The following is a 22,926-nucleotide window of genomic DNA, read 5'->3' on the forward strand; positions in this document are numbered from 1 at the left end:
TGCTAGCGTTTTTCACTTAACATGGTTTGTTTGAAAGGAGAGCTCCAACTGTGCAAAGAATTACACTTACCACAAAATTCATGGACATCTTTTGAAAAAAGTAGGTCAGATTTCAGTTTTACCAGCTTTAACAGTGCCCATTTTAGGAACTCTTCCTAATGGAAGGAAACTGTCTTATATAATCCTAACATCAGGTAATAGACTGATGTAACTGCTAAATGGGACGGACAGAGTGAGGCTTTGTTGCTGATGAACTTTTTGAATCCCGGTCTCTCTTGCATATAGAGATGAAAGGATCACCTAGTGGGGACATTTTTCATTTAAAATGCCTGGTCTGCTTTCTGTTCTTCCAGAGAGCCTCCGAGGTGCTTATAGATTTCACTTTACAAGTATCCAACAAACTTCTGATAGAAGCAATATTTTAAAGCTCTTTTGCCCTTTAACTTTGTCAAAATAACTTTTTATAAGAAGTTTGACATCTTTTAGATTAAAGAAGAGAGAAAACTTATATTTCAATTTGAAAAGGAGTCAGCAGAGCTGTGATGGGATATGTTAGGGAAAGTGACTTTAAATAAAGAGAAATAGTATTAAATCTCAGAAATGCATACTCTGGCCTGTTTGATTGCTCATTTCTCTCAAAGATGATATGGGAAAAAAATGAGGGGTTTTTTTCCCCTCTTATGTGGCCATCTTTATGGTAGTCTCTTCTATGATTAGTTTGTTTATATAGCTGTGCACGTTTAAAATTGCTCTTATATATGTATGTATATGGTTCTATGGTATTGAAGACCTTCGTGTTAAATTCCCACCCTGTACTTAATGCTTTTTTGTAAGGATAAATTGGTGACTGAAGACCGATTCTCTGTTTGCAGATGTTACTGCTTGAGGTTAGGAAATAGTTGATATTGGAAATGCTGGTTTAAAGTTATTTAGTGTAAGCTAAAATAAAATGATTACATGAGAGTAAGTATTTGTGCATTTTTGCATTACCAGAGAAAGAAGAATATACGATTCAAATTAATACATATTAAAATTAAACAAATACGATTCTTTACAGAAATGAAATTAATGCTTATGATTATATAATTAATCCTATTATTAAAAAGATGCACACTTAATCTTACATGATATGCCATCCTACATGATATAAGGAAAATTGAATTCTTGCTCATTGAGTAATAAATAAATATTCAAAATGAGGTGGTAATCAGGCTTGCCAAAGCCATTGTTGGTGAGGTGAACTAAATGTAGTTTATTTCATTGACTTAAAGAAGGGTAAATGGAAAGGATGCCCAAATACATACATGGATCTATTTGTATGTTAGTGATTCTAACTATGCTACACTATTTTTATGTAAGGGATGAAGAATGAATTTATTATTCTGACTGCAAATGCTGAAAAATAATCAACAATAATTCTACAGTATTTCATAACATAAGTTTGTTAGACAAGTGTATATTAATAACACAGATATGCTTTGAAATTGCCTAAGTAACCAAATATATTGCAGCAGTTATATTCAACATGGAACTGTTTATGCCTGGCATTTAAAATAAGTGTTTATTTCAGTGATATAAATTAGGTTAAGTATCAGGTTGCATTATTAAAGGATTTGCTGGTCTATATACTACTTTTTTACTGTTTTTCAGTATTCAGTTTTAGAGTAGAATAGAATTATCAGCCAGTAAGTATAAAACAAGATTCTTCAGCTTTCATCAAGTAAGCTCTTATATTTTATTAATGGATTTATTGTCAAAGTACATCATGTATATAAGTATAAACAACTATATGCTACTGCTATTTTTACAGACAGTAACTATGGCTTTTATCATATGAAAATACTCCATTGTAAAGGTGTCCTAAATATATAGTAGTTGGAAATAGATGTTGTTTTGTAACACTATCATAAGCTCTGAAAAAAGTTCATGCCATTAAAGAGCTTTTAATATGGTGGAGAAAATTAAATGCACAAAAGAACACAACTTGTGGACAGTTACACTACCTATGTGGTTTCTGATCAGAATGAAAATAAATGGATGATAGGAGTAGTAATTCAAACCACTTTTTAGAAATTAAGCAAATAGTGCATATTTGCTTATAAAATAATTTATTTTTAAATTAATAAAATTATAAATAAATGAAATTTTAATATGCCCTCTAGAAGGCAAATATTGTGTTTAAACAAATTTTTTTTAATGGAGATAACTGGGAATTGATGCATGCTAAGCATGCTAAGCATGTGCTCTATTACTTAGCTATTACCTTCTCCAAATATTATAGATGAATAAGATTTCCAGTTCTACCATTTACAAAGTTGTCATTTAATCTTTCTCAGTTTTAGTTTCCTCATTGGTAAAGTGGACTGTTGTGTGGATTAAATAAGGTTTATATATAAATTTACAGTATAAATTATGAACATCTATGCAAAGGAAATACATAGCATTTATGTCTGATCATTTTTCTTAGTCAATTTGGGCTGCTATAACCAAATACTACAGACCGAGTGGCTTAAAAAAAAACAATTTGTTTCTCACCATTCTGGAGGCTGGAAAATCCAACCAAGATCAAGTCACCAGCAGATTCAGTATCTGGTGAGGACACTCCTGGTTTGCCCACGGCCACCTTCTCATTGTATCTTCACATGGCAGCGAGAGAAGAGACAAAGGAAGCAGGCTGTCCTGTCTCTTCATGAGGGTTCTACCTGCATGATCTCATTATCTCCTGATATCGTCATATCAGGAGTTAGAATATCAACATATGAATTTATGGGGGAACACAAACATTCAGTCCATAATATTATTGTTTCTAAAAAGTGTGCTGTGACATAATGTAACACATATACTAATGTACACAAAATATTCAAAATAAAGATCTAAAGGCCAGAAGCCTTAAAAGGAGAGGAAAAGAGAAACCTAGTAAGAAGTGAGGGTAATATACTTACTATAATGAGCACTAATTTAATTTGAGCTGCTCAGTTGCCAAGGTGGGAAGAAAAAAAAAAACTTGGTATGCTATCTAGTTTTTATTTAATGCTAAGGAGAAATTTTCTGTTTCTTCAATCAAACAAAAAACTGTTGAGACAAATGCTGGAAGAGATTTATCATCAGGTATCGTTAGCTCCCTAAGTAATTCTGCATACATTCTTAAAATACGCAAAAGATACTGACTGGCATTACAGACAGAGTCTTCAATAGTGGTTCTACTAAAATTGCTCAAATATTCTCCATATAATTGTTTCTTGTACCAAATCTTTAACAGAATCCAAGAAATAATACATAATACTTTAGCAAAGGGTGGTTCTATTTGGGTAGTATATCCCAAATGTGTAGGTTTTGGTAGTCAATCTTGATTGAAGCATACAACTTAGAAATTTCAAGAAATTTTGTCTTGAATATATTTCCTAGTTTATTTTAAACCAAAATACAATTCTACTTCGCATTCATTATACCTGCTCAATTTTATGTTGTATAATGTATCCAAGTTCTGTCTTCTGAGACTGAAAAATATACTTACCTTTGATTTTTAAGTCTCATTGATTTGATAAAATTCTGATGTATATGAAAATGAATATTTAAAAATACCATATATTGGTGGTGGTTGCATGAATCTCTACATGTGATAAAATTGCTTAGAACCATACATGCTCATACACATATGCATATAAAAACTGATGAAATCTGAAGAAGATCTGTAGATTGTCAGTTTCCTAGTTGGGATATTGTATCAGAGTTATGTAAATGTTACCATTGGAGCAAAATGGATGGGAGGGTACATGGGACCTGTCTGTACTATTTTTTCTTGCTACTTCCTGTGAGCCTCTAATGATTTCAAAATGAAAAGTTTAAAAAACTTTGTTTCCAAGAGGCATACATATTCTCTCTTCTTTGGGAAATGACCTTATTTCATTCAGCCCTACTTGAGGGAGTAGGGGAGAAAATTATATATACATATATATATATACACATATATATATATATCACACACAAATTTATATACATATACACATACATATAAAAATTTCAAGCATGAAAATTACTGTTTTACTGGGTTTGTGTAATCAAAGTAGAGGACAAAATTCCTTCTGATTTTTTCTCCCTCCAAATTTGACTTTCAGAAAAAAGAATCAACAAAAAATTGATAGCCCCAAAATAAAGTTTAGAGAGGAGCAGTTCATACTTTTGGGACCTTGATCAGAATAGGTAATCATCAGGTTCTGTTTCTATGCAACCTATAGGGATAGGTTATACATTAACGTTCCTAGTTCAAGGGAATTTCTGTGTTGGGCCACAAGCCTCTACTTCAGATGAGACTTCTGGTAAGTCAGGATCAGCCTATAAGTAGTTTATAATTTACCTTTGTTCTAGAAAAACCAATGCAAATAATGTGAGGGGAAAAATATTTTTACTGATAGTCACTTCTGTTTAGTTGTCCAAGTGTGTGTGCCTCCTGTGTTTAAAGACATTATAGTGCATTCAGGGTAATGAAGCATGTATATCAACAAGTAAAAATAGGACTCTATGTGTTAAATGCTGTAAGAAGATACACAGCAGGGTTCTAGAAGGGAGCTCATTTGTGTTTGAGCTCTTCCAATGGTATTAGTAGAGGAGGAAGCAGTTAATCTGCATAGGATTTGGACATGTGGAGAAGAGAGTTAAAAGATTTTTCAGGAGCACAGAAAAGCATCTTCAAAGGTATATAATATAATATAAAGAGAGATATGCCTGGGACCCAGATTGCAGAAGGCCTTGTACAATGGGGAGCCATTGAAGGTATTTGAGCAAAAGAGTTAAATATTCAAGTTGATACCATGGAAAAAGTTAATTTGAAAGAGATGTACATTATAAGATTGGCAGTCATGCTTAACAAGAAGTATGCATCTGAAACAGGGAACTTTTTCCAAGTACATTTTCTTGGCCACAGCCTAGAACCAGAAATCAGAATCTCTGAGGCTAGAATCTAACCTATCATCTATCTTCTGCAAAAACCCCAAAAAACTCTGATGCACATTTTTACTTTAAAAGCCATTGGACAGTGGACTTGATGCACATTCTTACTTAAAAGCCATTGGACAGTGGACTAAATGAAGAATAACCAGTTAGAAGCTTATTGTTTCTTCTGAAACTTGAAAAATAAAGAGAACAGGAAGGAAGAGGTGTGTGTGTGTGAGAGAGAGAGAGAGAAAAGAGAAAAAAGAGAAAAAGACAAGAAAGAGAAAAAAGAGAGAATTCAAGAAGGACTCAAGTAAAAGTAAGAAATCTTGGAGTCCAAAATTTGGGTCTGGATAACACTAACAGCAGAAATAGATCTCAACCAGATGGGTATGTTTGGAGATTTGTTGAAGTGCTGTTGTCATATTCAGGTGACAGAGCTTTGGGATTCATGCACTTGAAAGTGATAGTTGACCCGTAGGCATAGAAGGAATAGATAAAGGAAAGCATGAGGTAAACAGCCATATTTAGGATATATAACTGAAGGAGCTTGTGAAGAAGCACTGAAAGATTGGAGGAAAACAAGTTTCTTGTCATGGATTCCAAAGAGTTGGATAGTCAACAGTGTCAGGTACTGCCAAGAAAAAAAAGTACTAAATTTTGATGATTTTGACTAACAGACATTCAGGTTTTAAAAAACATCTTTAAGTTGAGTCTTGTGGAGAAAGAAATCAAATCTCAGGGGCGATGGTGAGTAATGAGGAAATGAAGGGAAAGTATCGACTTTCTAAAAGTTTAATGAGAAAAGAGACAGTAGTGGTTTGTGGAAAGGGCTGCATTTTGAGTGTAATTAGAGTAGTGTAAACAGTAACATATTTGTTGGGCTAGAACCCTATGGACAAGGACAGAGTAAATTTCCTAGAAGGGATAATTAATGGTGAAGGATCATAGATGAAAAAAGAAGAAATGAAATCTTGAACCCGAGTAAACAGGATTGGTGTTTGAATGAGAAAGAACACTTCTGCCTTAGAGAAAAATGGCAGAATATATGTTAAAGTATTAAAAAAAAAAATTTAAGGTAGTACAGAGGGCATTCAAAAGAATGTTTCTTGCATGGCTTTCATCTTTGCAGTAAAGTAGAAGTCAGGCCCATTATTAATAAAATTCAGCAGCAAGGTGATGGTAGGAAACTTGTGGTGTGGGGGAAGAGTTCGGAACTTGCACGGTGGGGCATGTTATAAACAGTCATGAAGATATGGCTTTTTAAATAACAAAATGGTAATGAAGTTTTACTGTAGTTAGAGGTCTTGATTTGGCATTCATTTATTGGTGTGTGTTGTGCACTTAGAGTGTGTGCAGGCTAAGGAGTTATTTTGTACTTGAATGAGTTGACAGGAAAGAGCCACTGAAAATAACTTGAATTGGTATTTTCAGTTTCACAGAAGGATATAGTTTATATTGAAATGAAAAGAGAAGGGAGGCAGAGATATCAAGACGCCATTATAGTAGGCCAGGTATGCTGTGGCAAATAATGACTGCAGCAGGAAGAGTGAAATTAAATTTTAAAGTAAGATTGGATTGTTTATCGTCAGTTTGGTTGGTTCTTGCAAAGTACTTCACCAGATTTAAACAGTGTTAAATATTTAACTAATAACCCTTCAAATAGTTTATACTTTGAGGAACTATGATCTTTCCAGTTTTGTGTTTGATATTACATTCAGATCCCTTTTGTTTATTAAAATGATTTAAAAATCTAAGAATCTGTAAATTTTTACCTTAATAAAACTTGTGCAAAGAACACATTATATAGCTGCTTTTTTCCAATGCTTAGTTAGCTATTAAGTATCATGTTTTAAAAAAGCTAATGCTTTGTTAAAGAGATGGAATTACACTTTTCAGGTAGTTGTGATCAATTTTATAGGTAAGGAAAGTGGAGGCAACATGTGAGGGAGCCTTGCACATGGCAAAAGTATTAATGATTTTTCTTTAGTTCAATAAGAAGTCATATATATTTTTTCCCCTTACTTTTACTTACCTTTGTTACCCTAATTGATCTGTTAAAGATAAACTCAAAGTATAGACACTTTAAACATAAAATTTCTAGTCTGCTTAGTAAAACTTGGTTAATACATATTATCCTCTGCTATTCTTAATTGTGTTCTGTCTGGTTTTATTTTTCTATTTTTCTTTGTAAACAACCTGAAGTACTGAAAACTTTCTCTGCTTTTAATCAGAGTTATCAATGCTATAAGTTTGGGATATTTTCCTTGGCTGGGAAGGAATATAAAAGATGAATACTATTTATAGGTGAATAATCACATTCTTCTTGGTGAGTGGAACAGCACTTTTGAAAAATTGTGCTGTTACCAGTGTTCTAAATCGTAACTATATATATGTGTACACAATACATGTACATAATCTAGCATAGTTTATAAGTATGAAATAGTTTGATACAAAAGCATCTCATATTTAAAATAATTAGAATAAAATTTAATTTTGATCATGAGCAATTAGACTAATAAATTGGAGCAATAAATTATTTATGTTGTTAACTGAATAATGTTCAGAAGTCACTTAAGGTAATTTTATGATATAGTTGATGTTGATTAATAATTTGTTTATAGAAATACAGATATTCAATCTTTTGCTGATAATATAAAAATATAGGGAATAGTGTAGCTTCAGTGATTTCTTTAGCAAATGTATTGTGACTTATAGATGCTCTATTATTATATAAAGACTTTTCTGAAAAAATTAGAATTGTCAACAATTTTTACTGATGTGAGAAATTTATGGTCTATAAAATTTAATACTAACATCAGTAGGCACATCAAAGCTGTGTCCATTAAATGCTGCACTGTGACCTATTTTTAAGCTGCATCTGTGGATCTAGTGCTTTCCTCTCCTGATCCTGCTTTATAGATGTAAATATTTAAATATATTTGAAAATTGTCTGCTTTAAATAAAGGCAAAATTTAAACCTGAATGTAATACACAAAATTACAAGCTTTATACTTCTTTTTTGATATATGGGTCTTTAACAGTCATGGTGTTTATTTCATGACTCATCTTTATGATTTCACTGATGTAACATTTATAGCTTTTGCATTTATATCTGGTCTTTCATGCATTTTACATGCACCTGGATGGTGAATAAGTTGTTTTCTGAATTTCAGAAAAGACGTTGATGGGTTTAAATTTTTCATTTGAATGCTTAAAACATATTTGAATATGTCTGTGGTACATAATAGAAATTCTCTATTTTGACAAAATTAGATGGGGAAATATATGTACCAGAAGTTAATTTTCTTCCCTAGTATACTTCATAAATGTCTTTTGACTTTATCTTGAAAAACAATATAGGTGTGTCTATTAAGCAGCACCCTGCTCCAGGAAAGTAAAATAGCACCAGGCCAAATTAAAAGGCAATATATTTAAGAAGACTACAAAAAGTCCTTTATAATCATGCATATCAGAATAGCCAATATGTCTGACTTACAAAAATATGACACCACATCTAATGATTTAGATCATTGACTACCAACTTGTTATCGGTAACAAATAGGATTATAGTTTTTGCAGGCTACCAACTTTCTTGAATATGAAGACCCTCTTTTTAGCACCAGAAATAATTGTTCCCCCCACCTTTGAGGATACAGCTCACATACAGTAATGACTGTACTTCCAAAATTTGTTTATTAGGAAAATACATTTATACCATGTAGATTCAAAGGCTAGAATTTTTATACTGGAGGATAATCTTTGGTCATTTGCAAAACGCTTATTTTAAATCCAGTATTATGATGCCAAAGATTGCAAATCAAAAGAGACATGCCACCATAGTAGAATAATAAACTAGCAAAGATTTAACCTGTTTCCTCTTCTTTTTTAATCAGCCTTCCATACGACATGGAAAAAATTATCTCTACTCAGTGAGATTAGAAATAGAAACATGACCTTATGTCATTGAAGATACGTATTTATGTTCCTGCTTATAGAAAGTCTCAGTGCCTACACCTTGGGTCATATGATTTGAATGTTTTTATTCCAGTAGTGATTATGAGTAAATCCCAGGGACTTCTCACTCTGTGCCTTTGTATTCTTTCATGTATGCATATGCAACAGATATTTTAATCAACAAATATTGATTGAGGCCACTGTGTTCAGGGCATTGTGCCAGGTAATAGGGACTCCTAGATCTTATTTCTAAGATTCCTATCTTTGTGGGTCTTGTACAGGAGGGAATAGATAATAAACAAGTAAATACTACAAATAGGAAGATATTTACAGATTATAATAACTGATATCAAGGAAATAAATATGATGATGTAATGGAGAGTATCTGAAGGTGAAGAAAGTTCTCTCTGAGGGTGTTATTTGAGCTGTGGTCTAAGAAATGGAATAAACTAGCTATTTAGAGAGAAGGGGAAGAATATTCCTTAGAGAAGTGTAGCAGTTGCAAAGCCCTGAGTGAGGAAAGAACTTGGTGTGTTCAAAGAACAGGAAGGAGACCAAGGTATACCTGAGATGCAGTGAACAGGGAGGGTGTTGTACAGTAAAGTGGAAGGAATAAATGAGACCTAGATCATAGAGAACCTTGTGGGCCATCCCAGATAATGACAAGCTATTAGAGGGGATCTGACATAGATTTTGAGAACATTACTCTTGGAGCTGCAAGAAAAGTGGTCTGAGAAGGATGCAAGAGTTAAGAATGGAACTTGGACACCAGTTGTAAGACTTGTCCAGGAAATAGATAACGACTTGGATTAGGTCTGTGATGGTGAGGATAAGGGGCATCAGAAGAACTGGGGAAATGTTTAGAGTTGTGGATGTATCAGGAATGAGGGGAAGGGAGAAGTCAAGATTGATTCTTAGATTTGGGGCTTGAGCAGCTGCACAGAGGATGAGGCAGTCTACGGATAAAGGAAAGAACAGAGGGTTATTTTGTTGTGTTTTTCTGAGTTTTGTGATTGCTGCTTAGTTTTATTTTATTTTATTTTGCTGGTGACAGTAGTAAATCTGAGTTTCTTAATAGAGATATGCAGTATAAAAATGGCAGGCGAGCAATTTCTGTATCTTCATATTCTTACACGCTTTGGGGATAAACATTCAACAATTTTAAATAATTTCTCATGTTAGCAAAATGTTCAGATGTTACTTGGATAGAATATGTAGATTCAAGGAACTATGAAAAATGAGAAAGCTTAAGAGAAATAAGCCACCTAGACTTTATAAAATTTTTAAATAGAATGGACTTTCAGAAGTCATCTAATCCACCCCTTCCAAATTTTACAGATAAGGAAACTGAGGCCTGAGAGTTCAAATGACTTTTCAGGATCAACAACTAAATTGGTGATAGTTTGAACTATAATTCATGTCTCTAATTCATTTTCTCTAAGTACTATAACTGAAGAAGTTATCACTTTGATAAATATGTCAGTACTTCATCCAGTACCTTTATGGTTCAATATTCATTGTTCAGCTCTTAGAATTGCAGATACAGGAATATATTGTAATAATCTTACTAAAAGCTAATCCTAAACCTATATTTTGTTTAATCTGTTATTAGTCACAAAAGTAAAATTTACCTCATTTGCAAGAAGGTGGAGCAGAACCAAGTGATTAAGGAAAAGCTTTTCACATTTTTCCAAATTTGAGAACTTCATGTAAAAAAGTATGTGTGTGTACATGCTTTATCATGCTTGAGCCTTTGTTCTTGTCACTTCCACTAAATGTAGAGTGTGTGAAATACTGACTTCTCTTTTTATTTATTGGGAAATAAAGAACATTTGGACTTGATCAGGATTTTTAGTAAAACTAAGGAAATACAGTTAAAAATCTGAGAGTTTTACTATTCTTGATAAATCAGCTAGAAAACCATAGGTAAACTCTTCAAGTTTTCAGACAAATATCTACTGCTTTATACTATTTTTTCTGCACACAAGGCATATAGATAATAAAAATTAAAATTATACTGTTCTTACTAATTTGCTTGAATAAATTCTTTTCTTACATATCTTAATAAATATTTTAAATTCAGTTTTATTCAACTGTTGCTGATTGATACACACTTTTAAATTTCTCTAATTTATTGCTATAGCAAAGTGAGCTTTTCTATTTAGTAGCTCTCTAACATAGAATTATTTCTCATACTGTGCTCCAAAATAAATAAATCTGAGTTTAAAGCAGCAAAACCATAATAACATGTCAAATTAGCAGCAAAAAAAGCTCCTGAGTAACCTGAAAAACCTTCCTAAAATAAGCAGTGATAAAAGAACACGTTCTTTTCTTTGGACAGCTTGTTATTTAAGTGAAAACCAGGTGATGGTTGTTTTTTTTCTCTCTCTTTCTTCCACATAATATATGGCTCAGTTAAGTATTTAATATATGTTATTTGTATCACCTAATCTTTATTAGACCAGATCAGTATTGTATAGTGCTTTATAATAAAAGGAAGAAATGAAGATATACCAAATTATTTTTCAGATTGATATATATTTCATGAAGCCAAAACTGAATGAAAATCAGGCAATTTTTTAAAAGTAATTTGATGTTAAAATTGACTGACTAACAACCAAGCCGCTAGGTGAAAATATTTAATGATTTCTGAGCATGGAATCAATTGTCTCATTCTTGCATGAAGGTCTACTACATATTGTAAAATTAATTAGGAGAGTTATACATTAAAAGCTAATGAGGCTAATGCTTTTCTATAGTGTATACATTGATTTTGGAGGAGAAGCCCTATGCTTACCTAGATCTGAGGCTAAGGTTTCACTTCAATTTAATATACATTTATTTAAGTACCTCTTATGCTCAGGAATACATACGTTGTCCTTTCTTTTGAGAATTTCTGACTTTTACAGTATTTGAGAACTTAAAAAAATATTTTATTGAAGTACAGTCAGTTACAATGTATCAATTTCTGGTATACAGGATAATGTCTCAATCATACATATACATACATATATTCATTTTCATATTCTTTTTCATTAAAGGTTATTATAAAATATTGAATATTAGTTCCGTGTACTATACATAAGAAATTTTTTAAAATCTGTTTTTATATATAGTGGCTAACATTTTTCAAACTCCCAGATTTATCCCTTCCCACCCTCTTTCCCCCGGTAACCATAAGATTGTTTACTATATTGGGATCTGTTTCTGTTTTGTAGATGAGATCATTAGTGTCCTCATTTTCCTTTTCTTTTTTTTTTTTTTTAGATTCCATATATGAGTGATATCATATGGTATTTTTCTTTGTCTTTCTGGCTTACTTCACTTAGAATGACCACTTAGAATGACAATCTCTAGGTCCATCGATGTTGCTGCAAATGGCATTGTTTGTTTCCTTTTTATGACTGAGTAGTACTCCATTGTATAAATATACCTCAACTTCTTTATCCAGTCATCTGTTGATGGACATTTAGATTGCTTCCATGTCTTGGCTATTGTATATGGTGCTGCTGTGAACATTGGGGTGCGTGTATCTTTTTGAATTAGAGTTCCCTCCAGATATATACCAAGCAGTGGGATTGCTGGATCACATGGTAATTTTTTTAGTCTATTTTTAGTTTTTTGAGGAATCTCCATACCATTTTCCATAATGGCTGCACCAAACTACATTCCCACCAGCAGTGTAGCTGGGTCCCCTTTTCTGCGCACTCTCTCCAGCATTTATTGTTTGTGGACTTTTTTATGTTGGCCATTCTGAGTGGTGTGAGGTGATACCTCATTGTAGTTTTGATTTGCATTTCTCTGAGAACTTCTTAAATATAACTTTTCAGTGGCACATCACATTCTTTTAACTGTAATATTGCTCAATAACCATATACTCATAAACATACATCTACTATAAGATCCAGCTATTCAATTTCCAGATATTTAACCAAAAACTTGTACATCAACATTCAGTGCAGCCATATTCACAGTAGGTCCAAACTAGAACCATCCCAAATGTCTTACCAATGTAGGTGAACAGATTTTTAAAAAATTGAGACACACAGTGGAATATTGTTCAGCAGTAAAGAATAAACCACTTGCATTCCTGAAACTGTGTATGAATCTCAAAAGCATTAGGCTGAGATAAAGAACCTAGACATAAAAGAATACATACTATATCCATACTATATGAATATATGTCTAATGCAAACTAATTTAAAGTGACAGAAAACAGTGGTTGTTTGGGCCAGGGTGGAGGGAAAGATGGCCTGCAAAGGGACATGAGGAATCTTTTGATTGTGATGAAATGCTTTGTATCTTGATGGTATTGGTAGTTTCTAGGGTGGACAGAGTTGTCAAAACTCATTGATTATATATTTTAAATCTATGTAGTTTATTTTACATAAATTTTTCCTCAATAGAGTTGGTAAGGAAGGGAATCCAGTCAGAATCTAAACAAAACAGTACATAGTTTTTTTGTTTTTAATACACATAATAAATGCCAGTAAGGACTTGAAAGACATTCTGGGAACAATGAGCATGAATCTTTTTCTAACCCTTCTGGGTAAAATTTATTTATTTGTGCTTTCATTGTACTCTGAAAACTTAATTGTTTTTACTGCTTAAATATTTTTATTCATGCTTTTCTCTCCTGAACTGTGAATTATTTATCTTTGTATTGTCCAAACCTACCTCAGTATGTGAAGCATCATAGATATCCCTGAAATAGTCAGAATCGATGCTATTTTGGCCCCAGGTCTTAAAATACTTTAGTTAAACTGAGTATGTAATTTATATCATTAATCAGTAGTTTAAGGAACTATTACTCCTATTAAATAAGATTTAATTTAGATTACAGATGAGCAAAAGAAAACTTTAATTTTACTGTATAAATCTACCTGTTATTATGGATTCATAATTTATAGATCTTAGGTGAATATGCTTATGTTTATCATGAACAATTTAATTTCTGTGAAGTTTTATTTAAACCTACTTTCTCATTTTTCCTCCATCTGTTTCTCTAGAGAGGTATATATTCTCTTCTCTGTGCTTCCATAACACCCTATAAAAAAAAAACTGTATTGAAGCTTTTATTTTGTTTACTGTTCTATCTTCCTCACTGAAATAGAAACTCTGTAAAAGTAAGGCCTTCTTGTACTCCTGTTTATATCCACTTTGCCTGACATAAAGGCTAAGTTAATATTAATAAGTGTCTGTTCTATAATTGAATGTGTCATTTTTCCTTGGGTAAATTGAGTAATTTTTATTTCTCGCATTTATCTTCATTATTGGCTTTTTATACATTTAAAAAAATTTTTAGTGGTAACCCATATATATCTTTAACTTATCAGAGTTTACCATCAAATATTATATCACATATGGTTTAATAATCTTTATAACTGTGTACTTCCAATTCCACTGTCCCATCCTTTGTGCTATTATAGTCATATATTTCGTTTTTACATATGTTAGAAACCCTGCAATATATTGTTGTTATTTATACTTTAGACAGTCAGTTATTTTTAAAAACAGGAGAAAAACTTTTTATATTTACTTTGATTTTTATCATTTTTACTCTCCCTCATTTCTTTGGGTAGATTCAAATTTTTGTCTAGTATTGTACACTTTCTGCCTGAAAAAAATTTGTTTAACAGGCTTTTTTTTTTCTTTTAATACTTAAGAGGTGTTTTTACATTGTTTTCTAGCTTGCATAGTTTTAGATGAGAATTCTGCTGTATTTTAGTTTTGCTATTCCAAATATAAATTTTCCCCCACTCTGGCTGCCTGTAAAAGATTCTCTCTCTCTTTTTTTTTTTTTTTTTTTTTAATTTTTCAGCAGCTTGGCTTTTTGGTCTGTTTTTGTTTTGTTTTCTTTGCTGGGGGGTAAAGGTGGCCCCTAAACTTTTTAGATTTGTAGCATGATGTCTTTCATTATTTTTGGAAAATTCTCAGCTGTTAACTCTTTAAATATCTCTTCTACGCTGTTCTCAATTGCTTCTCTTTCTGAGATTCCAATTACACCTATGTTAGATCATTTGCTATTTTCTCTCAGTTCTTAGGTTCTTTGGGGTTTCCCCCCTCTTTTTGTCTTTTTTTGTTTTAATTTTTATTGTTTCTATTGATCTACAAGTTCACTGAGTCTCTGGTTTTATTGAGTCTACTGTTCAGCCTTTTGAAATAATTCATCTTTGATATTATCTTTCATTTGTGGCATCTCCATTTAACTCTTATAGTTGCCATTTCTCTGCAAAATTCCACATCTGTTCATGGATTTTAAAGTCTCTGTTAATTCTAACATCTGGGTCACCTGTGAGTCTCATTCTAATGATTGATTTACCTCTTGACTGTGGTTTTTTGTTTTTGTTTTTTTTTTCCTCTTTCAAAAATGCATCTCTTAATTTTTTATCAAATGCTGGACATTGTGGAAAAAATGGTAGAGATTAACAATATTTAATCACTATAAATAAGCACACTTCCTTTTATTTCAGGCAGTTAGTAAGGGATGTACTTCCAGCCAATCTAGTCATAAGTTGAGCTGGGTTCATGTTTTGCTTTTGATAACTTTATTTCAGTGCTGTAGTTTTCAAAACTTTAATAGTGGGCTGTTCTTATTCTGTGCTTAGAGTAAGGGTGCTGGAGGACTCTTTATGGTGTTCCTGCTTTCTCTTCAGCCTTTAGCCATTCATGCATGCCTGTACCACAAGGAGATTCTCTCCATCTCTGGTTCCTTTCCCCAAAATAGAGTGCTATTGACAAGCACTATGCAGAACATCCATCACTATTGTTTTTTAGTCTATAAAGGAAAAGCCCATTTCTAAAAATTTTGGTGCTAAGTAGAAAAAAAATTCAGAGATAGATTAATTAGGAAAGAAGCTGTAATTTTCCTTTGGTTATACCCATATCATAGTTGCTACAGTGACTAGATAATTAAATAAATAAACAAATAATTAAAACCATATATTGATTAAATAATTAAATGTCTTATATTATTGATTAAGTAATTAATGTCCTATATTAATCATACTTGAGATATGTTATTATTAGTAAACTGAAAACTGTAAAAGTTCTGTGAGATGTATAAAATCTGAATATATATTTAAGGCTTACTTAATGTCAAATATTCTTTTTTTTTTTTTAGTAGGAATATATTTCACGTTGTTTATGTAGAGGAGTGTGTTAGTTTCCTAGTGCTCCTGTAACAAAGTACCACAAACCTAAAGCAACAGAATGTATTAAGACAACAGAGTGGCTTAAAACAATAGAAATTTATTATTTTACGGTTGTGGAGGCTGTATCCAAAATCAAGTATCAGTAGGACCATGCTCCCTTTAAACCTGTAAGCAAAGAGGCATCCCCCCCCTTTTTTTTCCCTGGCTCTTCCAAGCTCCTGGTGGCATCAGAAATTCCTTATAGCAGCAAATTCCAGTGTCTGCTGCCTTCATTCACATGGCTGTCTTCCCCTTTTGTGTTTTCATATCTTCACATGGCATTCTCTCTGCATCTCTCTTTTCTTTTTATAAGAATACCAGTTACATTGGACCCTACTCCATACTCATCTTAACTGATCTCTCTGCAGTGATCCTATTTCCAAATAAAGTCTAAAGTACTGGAAGTTAGAATTTGAACATATATTTTTGGGAGACACAGTTCAGTAAACAGGAATGATCATGTCTGTGCCTCAAAAGCATACTCCTATATCACTAGCATTATTTCAAACAGGTAAAGATACTAAACTAATGAGCCTAAAAGGCAGGCTAAGAATGTACTCACGAGTAAACCTCTGTGTCATACATTTGTGTTTTAAATTTATAGGAAGAATTTTGATATTTGATTCCTTTTCAATTCAGGCAAATTTAAAGATAGCCAGTAATGTTTCTAAAAATCACATTTTAATGAAAATGTTTACAAACTCCATCCTGTTTACTCCTCATTTGGAGCATTATTCTTGCAAAATTCTGGTAAACTAAGAAATTAAATCATTTCCTTAACTCAGCAATGGTATAGTTTGGGGATTTTCGATAATATTTTTCATTTAGCTTTCTAAGACATCTGAATTTCACATGTGACTGGCATTCAGTGAAAACTTAATGGGCTTTTTGAAGATTCAAATCTAGGATTCTATTCTCAGTTATAGCTTAGTATTGACTAAAAAGTCTCAGAATAGTTTTCGTGTCCCTGCATTTAAAATGAATCTAATTTATGTTGCCTATTGTTTTTAAATCCTTGCTTGGTATATGTTACACATTTTCAAATCTTATTATAATAAAGTATTTATTTTTAGAGGTTAAAAAGTGGCATAATAGTGGAGTTTGAAGGGGAAAAAATGATGAATGTGATTAAAATAAATTTTATTGTGGCATCTTTGTAATGCTATCACTTTTTTCCAAGCTAACACTAGTAAGGACTTAAGTTATAATTGTTTTGACTTTAAACATCTATTCTGAATCACCTTTCTGTTCACTAAGAAAAAGCACATCAAAAATTATTATTTCTAGACAGTATAATCTTTCAGAGCTCAGCTTTCCAGCTTAGCTTGTAAAAAGAATTTTTATTTGCCATCAGTCTTTGTAGTTTCTAGTAATATTTACTTGGGAAAAATAAAGATAGTACCTGAATTATATAGAAAGCTGAAGCAGCAGAATTTAACATATTAAAAAACCCTACACAGCATATAAGTACTCCTGTGTGCACAACATGGACAAAGTAGAAATTGAAGTCATGTCAAGCTAAAAAGAAGTTCAGCAGTATTGTGCTCCTGCTCCCCCCTCCCCCCTTTTCCAGATTGGAATTTGACATCAACAGAGGTTAAGAGGCTTTCTTATGGTCAAACTTTACAAAACTCCAAATTTAAAGACCTTATTATAGTTACTTCATAAGTCATTACCTCAATGATAATTAGTTTTTAAATATTATAAAGCTTCTACTTTACCTACTTGAAATTCTTAAGTTTAACATGTCAAATTTTAGGTAACAAAGAAATCTAATTCCTGCTCCAACCACCAGGACTAGTCCTAGTATTTCATTGTTAAATGTTTTTTCCATTTGGGTTTGCATCTTTGGTGTGTCTACAACTTTGTTTACTCAAAGAAGAAAGTCTTACCTTCTGTTGAAAATAAATCTTCTCATTTTCTTTTCTTTAGCCTTAATTAGCTATATTGAGTTTTAATTACAGTATGAGATACTGAAAGTGATTGGGGAAAAATGCATCTGATACTAGGTCTGACAGTGAAGAGGGTGAAAAAGTGAGGAAGATTGTATCTGATGTCATCTTTTTTCTCTGTAAAGTAGGAAGCATGGTTTCTGTTAAGAGTACAGAAATTGGAAAAGGGAGGGGCTTTAAAAGTTTTGACTATTTGGATGGGTCATGGTGGGTAGTGTGACAGGAATGTGTGAAAAGATGTGCAGCATAGTTTAAAGGCTTGTCTTTGCTTATAAGGCCTATAATTTTTACAAAGTTAAAGATTGTACAATTTGTTCATTCTTTGCTGTGGTTCTAATTATTGTTAGTTAAAGCACATTTTCTCAAAGATTTGGAAATTTCTCACTATCAAAATGGATCTCAGTGAACGGATGTGTGACTCTTCATGAGTTTTGATATGGATATGAAAATTGTGTTATTGTACTGTGCCTTTTTAATCTCTTAACCAGTTATATGTGTAATAGGTTTTGTCTAAAAACTTCTATTTAGCAGGCATTTTGGACAGCTGCTGTTTAATGTAGATTGGTCTTAGTATTTAAATTCATGGATACCCTAAAAAGATATTTGGGGAGTAAGATACCAAAGGACTTTTCAGAAATGAATCTTTAAAAAAGATTCTTGATTGACACCAAGACAGTGTTACTGTCTTTTTGAACAAAATGGCAAAGGTATTTCAATATACCTTTTTTGTATTTAATGAGGGAACATTGAATTAGAATTCAGATTTCCCAAGTTTTAGTTCTGAACGCTAGTATTTAATCATCATGATTTCTTTAAGCAAAGTCTGAGTTGAAACATGAGGAAAAAGAAATATGATTTAAAATTTATCTTCTTAATTTACTTATTATTTCTTAAGTACATTTACAGTGAAAGTCATTTGTATCTATCTGCTCAGTGCCGTAGCTTTAATTTTGGCTATTGGTAACCCTGGAAAACCTTTGTAGCTCTGTGCTGCATACCATCTTATTAATGCCAAACACTCTAGCACTTACTGTAATGTGTGTGTGCAGCCTGTGCAGAGCCAGCATCATTAATTAACAATTGCAGCGTGTTTGTGCAGGATGCTCTTACACAAAACACAGTGAAGCAGTGCACAAATCCATGACAGTGTAACATGTTAAAGATGAACTCTTTAAGTCACTAAAACTTCTTTGAAAACACAAAAGGTATTCGTTCAATAGTATCTCCACAACATGTAATTTTCTCATGTTTCTCAGTGTTAATTTTTAACAAAATTTAGATGAAAGCTTATTAGTGTGATCAGCTCCTGCAGTTTATTCCTCTTGTATAGATACAATTTTCTAAGGTGCTACCTCATAATCATCACCACAGAAACCACTCCTGATGTCACAAAGGATTATTACTTCTGGTGGGAAATAAGTAGTTTGAGCAGATGGATGCATAAGGAATGAAGATCTTATTATTACACAAACAATTAGAGGGTGAGAGGAAAATATATAAAGTATATATGTAGGCATAATTCTTTTAAAATAGGTTTCTAGAATTTGTGTTTGCTACTGAGAATTTCTGAGAAGAAATATGAAAAAGGTGATATTTAAACTGCAAAAGTAGAAGGTAGCATGAAAATTGTAGATTTTAGATTGTAAAAATAGATTAGTATTAAAAAAATTAATTTTAGATAAAATTTGCTATTGCAGATTGTGGGCAATAGCATCCATCATCAAGCTGCTTCCCCAAGTTTCCTCCTTAGTCATGTCAAAGATTTAAGCCTTCTAAATTCTCTTTTTTGTGGAAAGCTGGCAATGATAAAAAGATATTTAAAAAATAATGTGTTTGCTGATATTATTATATAATATTATTATATAATATCAGCATGAATATTAAAAAGTTCCAAATTGTGCCTATCCAGTCATATTATTACATAGGCTTGATAGTCATTTTCTACTAGCTATTTGGCTCTTTTTCCATTTTTTTTTTCAAATTCTAGTATCTATGTATGCATCCATTTATCTCTCTTTCTCTCTCCCCATCCTTAACTTCAACTGTTATTTTTTCCCTGTAAATGCTGTATACTCTTGATACTAAATTAACTGTCATTGAGAGTACAGAAAAATCAACTGTCAGCAAAGACCTGCTCCTGTATTTTCTGGAATAGGTTAAACCTCACTCATCAGATTTAAAAATCTAATATGCCAGTGGTAGTGAAGAGGTGAAGCCATAGGAACTCACACCTGCTGGAGGGAATGTACACTGGCTTTGGACACCTGTTTATCATTATCTAAAAAAGTGGAAGATGTACAGATTCTATGAACCAACAATATCATTTATGTGGTATAAATAATAGCCCAAACCTAAAAACAACCCAAGTAATAGCAAAAGGATAGACAAATAATTATGATGTGTTCATACAGGGAATATTAGACAGCATTTTAAACATCTCCTTTTTCATATTTCTTCTCAAATTCTCAGTAGCAAATACAAATTTTAGAAACCTATTTTAAAAGAATTATGCTTACCTATTTTAAAAAAATATATAAAATATACTTTATATATTTTCCTCTCACCCTCTAATTATTTGTATAATAATAAGACCTTCCTTATGCATCCATCTGCTCAAACTACTTATTTCCCACCAGAAGTAATAATCCTTTGTGACATCTGCTTCCTGCTTTTGGCTATTGAAGAGTAATATCTCATTAGATTTAAAGTTCTGCTCTTAGTGTGAAAAAAGATCATACTTGTACTGGAAACTACTTTTTGTGACAGGCCATCATTAAAGAATGTATGTAGCAGGGCTTAAAGTGTTGGTGGGGCTGCACTTTCTCCAGTGGTTGCATACCTCATAATTATGGAAAATAAAGGTATAAATTATATTTCTAGAGGGGACAACTCAGTATTCTTTACAAGTTAGAAGTTACTTATTATGAGAAGTGTTAAAAATGAGCCTACATTTAGAGGTATGAAAGTTTAGGATAAGGAAGCTTTTAGAAATTATTTTTAAGTAAACAGTGTTATTTTACTATCATAAACATAAAGCTATAAAGAGCTACCTTTACTGTGAAAAAACATTTCATATGGACTTGTGCATTAACAGATATTCTAATATGTATTTTAAATAATTTGTAAGATGTCTTTAAAAACTTACTGGTTTTAGTAGAGTAAAAGAACACAGCATCATTTATTTCTTTGCACCTTCAGATTATTTAAAATATTTTAATAAAATTCTCTTCAACTCAGGTATCTATTGCTATATGTGCTTTGCTTTTCTTCTCAGATTCGGTAATAATGTAATTTCCAATGTAGAGATTGAGTTTATGCTCAGCAGCCAACTCTTGGTAACACATAGCATTGTGGTAGACAGTCTAAACAGGGCAGGGCAGGAGGGGGGAACAGAAGAAAGAAAGGAAGCAAAGAAAGGGAAGAAAAATACTGTGGCTCTGAAACACAAATAGGAAATTTGCCTTTCAATTTTAGTTATGTTCTTATTTATTGCATTAATAAATTTGGTGAACATAGTTTTTGAATAAGTTTTTATTAAATTTATTGAATTATTTAATTTTTTGAATATTGAATAGCTGTGTGTTGACAGGAAACCAACTTAGCTTTCTAAGCATACACAATTTATATTTTAAAGGCCTGTATTTACTCAGCAGTTAGAATAAGAAACTATTTGAGCTTTACAATTTAGGGATGGGATATACTATAAATGTATAGTATTGAAGGTCTGAACATTCAGATTTGTAATACCAGTATTTAGTTTTATCTGACATCATCCGCATGCAAATTGCCAACAGTTTACATTTATGTTATAGGAAAAGAAAACCTTAGAAATTAGGTTTTTAAATGAGATCTGACCAGTGTACTTGCTGGCTCATTTGACTAGCTACCCTGGACTTAAGAATTTTCTGTCATCTCATTAGCTATTTAGCATAGGGTCCTCTTCTGCATCTATGTAACAGTATAAAAAAGCTAAGTGGACATGGTGCAAAACTTCAGTGAACAAAACTATTTTGTTTCATTTTAGTACGAATTTCCTTAAAATTTTTCAAAATTATGAAGCTCGTATTTACGAGGCCTTGCTACATAAGTGGTGTGTGTGTGTGGGTGTGTGTGTGTGTATCTAACACAAGAAATGATGTCTGTTGTTTCATTTGCTAATATGATTTGGCAACAATGATAAGGATAGGACCTTAGTTTCACTTCTTTTATTAGAAAAATGAAAATCTTTCATTACTAACTAACTACATGGCTGTAATTCCTTTGTCAGCCATTTCTTTTACTGACCCTTTTGTTAGGCTTCTGTAGCTGCACTGTCCAGTATGGCAGCCACTAGCCAGATTTGGCGGTTGAGCAGCTGAGTGTGGCTAGTCCAAACGGACATGTAACTTGGAATTCAAAGATTGATTAAAAAGAAGGGAATGTAGAATGTTTCATTAATAGTTTGTGTATTGATTGTGTGTTGGGATGATCATATTTTTGTTTTATTGGGCTGAGTAAAATATATTACTAAAGTTAATTTATTATCTTTTTAATGTTTTTAATGTGGCTACTAGTAAATTTAAATTACATATATGGCTCACATTTGTGGCTCTCATATTTCTTTTGGACAGCACTTGTACTTTTATGTAAGGAAGTCAGAGTTAGAAAGATATATTCTTTCTTTCATCTCTTTCCAGTCCTATATCTAAGGGTTAGAAAGTATTTTCAAGCTATTTATATGTTGCAACAGTTAAATGACTGTTCTATTTAACGTAGATGTGTATGTAACAGAAAGTATGTTTGACTATCATTTGACCACTGATTGTGATGTTGAAGTGTATTGATGTACTCTTGAATGGAAAGGATAAGGAGAGATAAAACACAAACTACTCAGAATTGAAAAAGAAGAACATTAT

General features: G+C 32.2%; 1 protein-coding gene across 7 annotated transcripts in view; it reads left to right on the plus strand.

The window, feature by feature from the left end:
* The window catches only part of RAP1GDS1 (Rap1 GTPase-GDP dissociation stimulator 1), a 129,574-nt gene that overhangs the window by 55,201 nt on the left and 51,447 nt on the right, over positions 1 to 22,926 (plus strand). The window lies entirely within an intron of this gene.

This window comes from Camelus ferus, chromosome 2, assembly GCF_009834535.1.
Source record: "Camelus ferus isolate YT-003-E chromosome 2, BCGSAC_Cfer_1.0, whole genome shotgun sequence".
Lineage (NCBI taxonomy): Eukaryota > Metazoa > Chordata > Mammalia > Artiodactyla > Camelidae > Camelus > Camelus ferus.